The sequence below is a fragment of the Gopherus evgoodei genome, chromosome 3, assembly GCF_007399415.2.
Source record: "Gopherus evgoodei ecotype Sinaloan lineage chromosome 3, rGopEvg1_v1.p, whole genome shotgun sequence".
In the NCBI taxonomy this organism is placed as follows: domain Eukaryota; kingdom Metazoa; phylum Chordata; order Testudines; family Testudinidae; genus Gopherus; species Gopherus evgoodei.
Window position 1 is genome coordinate 36,077,217 of NC_044324.1, and position 8,887 is coordinate 36,086,103.

The 8,887-nt window shown below is 40.6% G+C and overlaps 1 long non-coding RNA gene across 1 annotated transcript; it reads left to right on the plus strand.

The window, feature by feature from the left end:
* Positions 1-3,143: 3,143 nt before the first annotated feature.
* On the plus strand, positions 3,144-8,364 carry LOC115649513. Its single transcript, XR_003999842.1, has 3 exons — positions 3,144-3,233; positions 5,994-5,996; positions 8,354-8,364. It is a non-coding gene; the product is annotated as an uncharacterized LOC115649513 (long non-coding RNA).
* Positions 8,365-8,887: the final 523 nt, after the last annotated feature.

Here is an 8,887-nt window from a genome sequence, read left to right on the forward strand (position 1 = left end):
CTGGACAGTCTCTACGGAAAAGGATAAATGGACACAAATCAGACATTAGGAATGGCAATATACAAAAACCTGTAGGAGAGCACTTCAACCTCCCTGGCCACACTATAGCAGACCTTAAGGTGGCCATCCTGCAGCAAAAAAACTTCAGGACCAGACTTCAAAGAGAAACTGCTGAGCTTCAGTTCATCTGCAAATTTGACACCATCAGCTCAGGATTGAACAAAGACTGTGAATGGCTTGCCAATTACAGAACCAGTTTCTCCTCTCTTGGTTTTCACACCTCAACTGCTAGAACAGGACCTCATCCTCCCTGATTGAACTGACCTCGTTATCTCTAGCTTGCTTGCTAGCACACATATATATACCTGCCCCTGGATATTTCCATTACATGCATCTGAGGAAGTGGGTATTCACCCACGAAAGCTCATGCTCCAAAACGTCTGTTAGTCTATAAGGTGCCACAGGATTCTTTGCTGCTTTTACAGATCCAGACTAACACGGCTACCCTCTGATATATAAAATTATCAAACTCAGTCTTGAAGCCAATTAGGTTTTTTGCCCCTCACTGCTCCCCTTGGAAGGCTGTTCCAGAACTTCACTCCTGTGATGGTTAGAAACTTACTGATGGCCAGTTTATATCCATTTGTTCTTGTGTTAACATTGGTACTTAACTTGAATAACTCCTCTTCTTCCCTTGTATTTATCCCTCTGATGTATTTAAGGAAACAATCATATCTCCCCTCAGTCTTTTTTTGGTTAAGTTAAACAAGCCAAGCTCTTTGAGTCTCATCTCATAAGGTAGGTTTTCTGTTCCTCTGATCATCCCAGTAGCCATTCTCGGCACCTGTTCCAGTTTGAATTAATCTTTCTTAAATGTGGGAGACCAGAACTGCACACAGTATCCCAGATGAGGTCTCACCAATGCTTTGTATAATGGTACTAACACTTCCCTGTCTCAGCTGGAAATACTTTGCCTGATGCATCCTAAGATTGCATTAACCTTTTTCATGGTCACATCACATTGTAGGTTCTTAGTTATCCTGTGATCAACCAATACACTCAGCTCTTTTCCTCCTCCGTCACTTCCAACTGATATGTCCCCAGCATATAGCAAAAATTCTTGTTGTTAATCCCTAAATGCATGACTGCACTATGCACTGTTCAATTTCACCCCATTTCTATTACTCCAGTTTTCATGGTTATCCAGCTCTTCTTGAATCATATTCTGGTCCTCCTCCATAATGGCAATGTCTCCCAAGTTTGTGTCATCTGCAAATTTTATTAGCACACTCCCACTTTTTGTGTCAAGGCTGTTAATAAAAATGTTAAATAAGATTGGTTCCAAGACAGATCCCTGAGAAACTCCATTAGTAAACTCCTTCCTGCATGACAGTTCACCATTCAGTATAACTCCTTCAAGTCTCCCCTTTAACCAGTTCCTGGTACATCTTTCAGTTCTCATATTAATCCTCATCTTCTCCAATTTAACTAATAATTTCCCATGTGGAATTGTATCAAATGCTTTAATGAAAACCAGGTAGATTAGATCTACTGCAGTTCCTTTGCCTAAAAAATCAGTTATCTTCTGAAAAGAAGGAGATCAGATTTATTTGGCATGATCTACCTTTTGGTAAAATGTTTTATTTTATCCCAGGTACTATTTATTTCTATGTCTGTAACTACTTTCTCATTCAAAATTTGTTCCAAGACCTTGCATAAAATGGAGGTCAATCTAACACGCCTGTAGTTTCCTGGATCACTATTTTTTCCTTTCTTAAAAAAATAGGTACTATATTAGTAAGTCTCCAGTCATTGGTGTATGACCCCCAAGTTTACTTGATATTGGGCTTGCAATTTCATGTGCCAGTTCCTTTAATATCTTTGGACGGAGATTATCTCTCCCCCCCACCCCCGCCCAGTTTAGTCCCATTAATCTGTTTGAGTTTCACTTCCACCTTGTATGTGGGAATTTCTACTTCCATAACCTCATTTCCATGAGCCACCATACCACTCTCGCTAAGTTCCTCATTACCTTATTAAAAACAGAGGCAAAGTATTTGTTAAGGTATTGGGTCATGCATATATTATCTTTAATCTCCACCCCATCTCTCAGTGTTTAGTGGTCCTACTTCTTCTTTCCTTGTTTTTGTTTTATTTATATGGCTATAGAACCTTTTACTATTGGTTTTAATCTCCTTCCCAACTCTGCTTGGCTTTTGGCAAGTCTCACTTTTTTCCCTACACTTTTTGGTCTCCAACAGGTAGCTTTCCTTGCTGTTCCATCCCTCCTTCCATTCCTTGTAGGCTTTCTGCTTTCTTTTAATAACCTGTATGAGGTGCTTGTTCATCCACCTTGGTCTGCAACACTTCCCTAGGAATTTTTCCCCTGCTTGGGATGCAGGCTGCAGATAGTTTCTGCAGCTTTTGACTTAAATTCCAAGTCTCCTCCACATTCAGATCATTGAGTTCTTCAGTCCACTTCCCTCATTAATTCCCTTCTTTTTTTTAAAGTTTGCCCTTTTGAAGTCAAGGATCTTACTTACAGATCTATTGTTGTTTATCCTTCCACTTAGTTTAAACTAAGTTAGCTCCTGATCACTCAAACCAGAGTTGTTCTCCTACAACCAGTTATTCTATGAGATCCTCAGTATTCACCAATCTAAAATGGCATCACCTCTTGTTGGTTCGGCAGCTGTTTAGTGATTGTACACCACCATGCTCAATGAATAACCACCACCATTACTCACCTGTCTCTCCAGCCAGTCTTCTATTTCCATCAACAAGGTCCAGGACCAACCCTGAAAGTATTTAAGGAAAAGGTCCTGTGAATTGGGTGCTAGCCTGGAAGTCAATATATCTACAGCTCTGCCATTGACTTAATCAGTCACATTGCTATATAGGGGAAAAGTGTTATTTTACTTATTTACACTTATTGTTAGTTACTGCTGCCAAACCCCTTCAAATCAAACTCATAGACCTTAAGGTCAGAAGAGATCATCATGATCATTTAGTCTGAGTGGTTGATCATCATCAACCCTGACTTGTAGCGTTCAGTTTTCAGAGTGAGCAATAAGGAACGTGTGTCACAGCTTACAGGATACACTTTGTTAATAAGTGTTTCTATCTTTCATCTACACCAGGGGTAGTCAACCTATGGCACGGGTGCCAAAGGCAGCACGTGAGCTGATTTTCAGTGGCACTCACATTGCCCCGGTTCTGGCTACCAGTCTGGGGTCTCTGCATTTAAATTTAATTTTAAAAGAAGCTTCTTAAACATTTTAAAAATCTTATTTACTTAACATATAACAATAGTTTAGTTAAATATTATAGACATAGAAAAAGACCTTCTAAAAATGTTAAAATGTATTACTGGCACGCGAAAACTTAAATTAGAGTGAGTAAATGAAGACTTGGCACACCACTTCTGAAAGGTTGCCAACCCCTGATCTACACTGTCACCTAGCACCACACAGAGGGTACTTCCACCTTTCTTCAGAGAAGAAAGCTGATGGAGGAAGTCCTACATAACATTAAGTGGGGACATTGATTATGGTAGCCCTATAAATCTTAACGTTAGGGAAAGTTCTGAATATTTTCACTTGTGCCCCTAGTAATAATAAATATATGTAAAAAAATTTGCTGCAGTGTTGCTGCTCTTTGTAAATCAATATATAATTAAAATATTTCTAGAGTCCAACTCTATATGGAGCAATGATAATTTCATGGTATTTATCCAGATTATATTGTCAATTTGATGAACTTTGAAAACAACTTTATATGGTGGACACTTTATTTATTCATTTGGAGGTATCATCTAAATAGAAAAGCAATGAGTCCCTCTGGCCTTTTGCTTTTAAATATCAGTTCCCATTACAGACATTTCTGCAAACTCTTACTGCTCTTCAGGTATATTAAGTGGAGATTTTCAGACTGGGAAAACTTTCAAATTCTACACATCATACCACAGATTAAAATCAATTTACCCTTTATTCCTAGCTCCTAGTCTTATGCTAAAGCTGCTCCTTTTTTCCTTCCCTTTACTGTATTGCACAGTATTTACAAAAGTAGATATCACAAAACAAAGTCTATAATTTTCTATTCTATAATTCAAACAATGGGGCAGATAAAAGCATCATTATGGTAGTATGACTTTCTGCAACTCACATTTTCATAGATAGCCATCATAAAAGTAGATGTTGCTGTGTTTTCATTTTTGATCTTCACTCCACCAGAGGGAGGTACAGTAATATGGAGGGTAAAAAAGCCCAAGCTATCTGCAGATATCTAAATCTCAGGGCTTCCACAGATCCAGGTCAAATCCATTGCCTTTTGATGGAAGGAAACGCCAATATCCTAAAGCAAATTGTAAGACATTTTTTAATTAAAATTCATGAAGAGAGTTCCCTGACTCTTGTTTTCTTTGTCTATACAAAAAAGAAGCAGCTATATACTTCTAGTGACCTTTATATCTAATTAAGGGAAATAGCAAAGCAAGAAAGAACAAACACAATGTCTCTGTGAGCCAACAGCGGATGTCTTCCATCACAGGTTGTATCAACTCTGCCAAAAAATATGGCATCTGCTGAGAGCACACTTCTAGCAATTGAATGGTGCAATATATGTAAAATCATAAGACTCAATTTTTTTTCCCAGATATGGAATGATGTGGCTCATTGATATAATAAAATATACATACTTTCATAAAGCTGAATTTAGCACTGCAACCCTCGCCTAATGCTTTCACATATTTTTGCAATCTTATCAAAGAGTTTCAGCAAGCCTAAGTCAAAGTTCAATGAATTATTTACATGGACTTTCCTTTATTGTACCATATTCTCATGGGGGGCCCTGCAGGGCCCCGGGCAAATTGCCCCACTTGCCCCACTCTCTGGGTGGTCCTGAATTGTTGATAAGTTACCCTACTCACTGAAATGCCATATAATAAGCCATGTCCTCAAACACCAGGGTGATGGGCATAGTAACAAAACTAGATGTTGTGAATCATGTCTTACAGTAACCAAAATCCTCTGTTTCTTAGGTATAGCATTTTATAGTAGCTGTTTATAATGATACTTCAGTAAATAATTACTAGTGCCGTTTTCCTTTACACAAGGCTATGTCACAGCTCACAAATTTCATGACCTTCCTTTCATAATATCAAAAGGACCAAATACACTAGTAAGTTACAATTTACATTATATACATAGTATTATTAATGGTAGGTTACTCTATTAAAATGGTCCATTTATCACTTCTCAAAGAAGATTGAAATATACAAACTCAGAAAGAAATAAAACAACTTCATAAGTGTACTTTAGTATGCTGAACTATTAGACTCAATGTTAAATATAGCATTAAGAATTAATGTTCAATATTCAATCCAATGTTCAATGTAATATTAATAACATTGTGTTAAAAGGACTAAGAGACAACAGAAAGAAATGACTCAAGACGGCTTGAAATAGTTTGGACCATCTTAGATTTCAGTAATATGCAGATTAATACAAACTATAAACTCTCATCCAAGCATTCCAGGACATTCTGATCACAGTTCTTTATTGGGCCCTTCTTTTTTAATTGACCTTCTCTTTAAGAAGCTAAACAAACTATTTTTCTGTAGCTCCCCACATATGGTTATGGCCCAGATCATGAACCTAGAAACATAATTCTGCATAGGGTAAACCAACTCTGTGAAGTTCCACTCAGAGGCTTTCCAGCAGATTATTTCATCAGGTGGTTTATTCCCTCTCTCCTCAAAACCTGTGACGATCAGGGGATTTTAACTAGAGACAAGATCCATACATTCCCTCAACTCCTGGCTTCCATGATCCTCCATCAATTCCTGATGGCAGGGTTTACCCTTGGGACAGCTGAGCCCAGGATCGATCCCACAGAGGAGGTCCACAAAGGGGATCCACATAGCTGCTGGTTTCTATGAGGGATGATGCATTTACTACCAATTGGAAAGAAATGAAGAATGTGAGACTAATGAGAAGGTACCAGTAACTAAAAACTTCTTGAATTCAGTGCAGTACGAAATGGATTATAAAATTCACTGGTATAAGCAGGGGCGGCTCCAGGCCCCAGCACGCCAAGCACGTGCCTGGGGTGGCAAGCTGGGGGGTGCTCTGCCGGTCGCAGCGAGGGCGACAGGCAGGTTGCCTTCAGCGGCATGCCTGTGGGAGGGTCCGCTGGTCCTGCGGCTTCAGCGGATCTCCCGCAGGCTGCTGCCAAATTCGTGGGACTGGGGACCTCCCGCAGGCAAGCCACCGAAGGCAGCCTGCCTGCCATGCTTGGGGCGGCAAAATGCCTAGAGCCACCCCTGTGTACAAGGACAGGAAATCATGGTTTGAGAAATGAAGTGAATAAGGTGTGATGAAAGCACAACAGACTAGAATTCTTGTGAAAAAAATAATTTATAAGAAAAAAGCAGCAGCCAATGTGTCTTCATAACTAAACAATGTTCTAAGATCTTAGATTACAATCAAAATGTATATTGGAAATGGAAAATTTCTGGAAGGCCACCAGGTAAGACTATATTTAAGGATTTCAGAGGAGGACAACTTTAAAATTTTACACCTTCAAAACACTGTAGAAACATTAGCAATGTGAGGTAGAGATACAAGTATGAATCCCATTTTTTCAGATGGGAAACCAGCAATAAATTGGTGAGGTTAAGCGAACACAAATTGATGTTCTGTTCTATTCCCAGCTCTGTCACAGGAATTTCTGTTTTTTCATATTGGGCACAGTTTCTTAGTGTGGCAGGGCAGGGGTAAAACCCCCTTTAAAGCCCTGCCAAAACGCTGGCTGCAGTCTGCTCTTCAGCCAGGAGGCCAGAGTAGAGACACAGGTATTCAGCAGTGGGCCCAGCTGCAAGCCCTAATTAGGGCTGGCTCAGAGGAACATGCTGAGCTGAGTGTTGACAGCTGGGCTGAGGCATGGGAGGGCCATAAAAACCCTGAACAAACCTCAGTGAGGAGGCTAGACTGGGAGGAGACAGGAGGGTAGTATTGATGTCTCCTTACCAAAGCAGGAAGCCTCAAAGGCAGAAGACGCTGGGGAGGGTCTGTGGGGTGCTAGCTGTTGGGAGACCAAGGAACTGCACAAACTCTGTAAATAAAGACACTTGGTTGATCCAGCAAAAGAAGATGTGGAAGACTTATTATGCCAGCCTAACACAGTGTGCAGGCACAAAAGTCGGGGAGCCTGCTTTGACCCTGTGACACTTAGGGCTGGTCTACACGGGGGGGGGTGAGGATCGATCTAAGATATGCAACTTCAGCTATGTCAATAGCGTAGCTGAAGTCGAAGTATCTTATATCGATTTACCTCTCGTCCGCACGGCGCAGGATCTACGTCCGTGGCTCCTCCTGTCGACTCCGTTACTGCCGTTCACACTGGTAGAGTGCCAGAGTTGACAGGAATGCTTTCGGGGATCGATATATCGCATCTAGATGAGACGCGATATATCGATCCCTTAGAAATCGATCGCTACCCGCCGATACGGCGGGTAGTCTAGACGTACCCTCTGACTACACTCGCTCTCTTCAGGGAAAGCATAAGGGCTTCAGAAATCCCAAACAAGTGCCCCCCTCTCCCACAAACAACACAACTCTTGCTCCCCCAGCTCCTGCCATCCAGAACAAGTTACTGCTAGACAAAGGATGTTACGAGGATCAAGGTCTTGTCTGAGAAGTTGACTGCAATAGTTTTTTCAGCATAACTGTTCCAAAACAGCTTTCCACGTGAAAACACTATTCCAGGGGAAAAAAGGGACTTTATTCCAGGATAAATTATTCCTCCTGCAAAGCAGAGAAATTCCAAAGTAGAATGCCTATATGGGGGAATTCTTCCAGAATAGCTAAATTAAACTGGACTAAATATGCCCATTAGGCTATGGCTACACTTGCACTTCAAAGTGCTGCCAGCTGCGGCACTGTTTACACTGAGGCTTTATAGCACTGTATCTTGCAGCGCTCAGGGGTGTGTTTTTTTCACACCCCTGAGCGCAAAGTTGCAGCGCTGTAAAGCACCAGTGTAGCCATGGCCTTAATTTCCTCTTGTAGACAAGCCTCTAAGACTGGATCAGGGAGCCTGCTGAGGAAGCCCTGGTTAAGAAACGAATGCTAATGGCTAAAGGTACAACAGTTGATGAGAGTGGTGAAGTATTATTGAGCAAGGAAGAAAGAACAAATGTGTAGTAGAGAATGTCTGCGTGTCCCTGCACTTTCTAGTGTTTCAGGAGCATAAGAGTAGAGGAAGCAGATTAGATGTGTGTGAGAGAGAGAGTGGTATTGCTAGGGAACTGTAGAACAGAGGTGGGAGACAGGAAAGAGAATCAAGCAGTGAGGCTCTGTGGGGTTGAAGACAAGGAGCACAGTATTAAACAGAAGAGGCAAGAAAGTGGGAAAAGGATAATAGTCTGATTTTCATAGCTCATTTTTTGCTTATATTCAATATTTAAGTAGACCAGCAACATATCTTCATGTACCTTATTGGTTAGCAGACCATGTCAGCAGTTTTCTTTTGGTGAGTGCCACAGACTGAATTCTGCAGTTAGGCTTCCTGTAGCTGTGTTTGTCTAATGAATAATCATGCATCAGCTGCAGTGATTTAGTCCTAGAGAATATTCACTTCTTATCTGTACACATCCCCACAATACATTTTACAGCTCCAGAGACCTTAGATGAAATACATCCTTAGGATATAAAAAGAAAGCATAACAAACAGAGAAAATATTTTAGAAAACACGGTTTTACAGAGCAAATATTATGGCACAATATAGTCTACAGGCACCTCTTCAAATATACTTAGAAGCTGTCCCAAAATTACTCCTTTTACTTAGTTTCTGAGAACGTTTATAAAAAGGCAAAACTCTGTCATG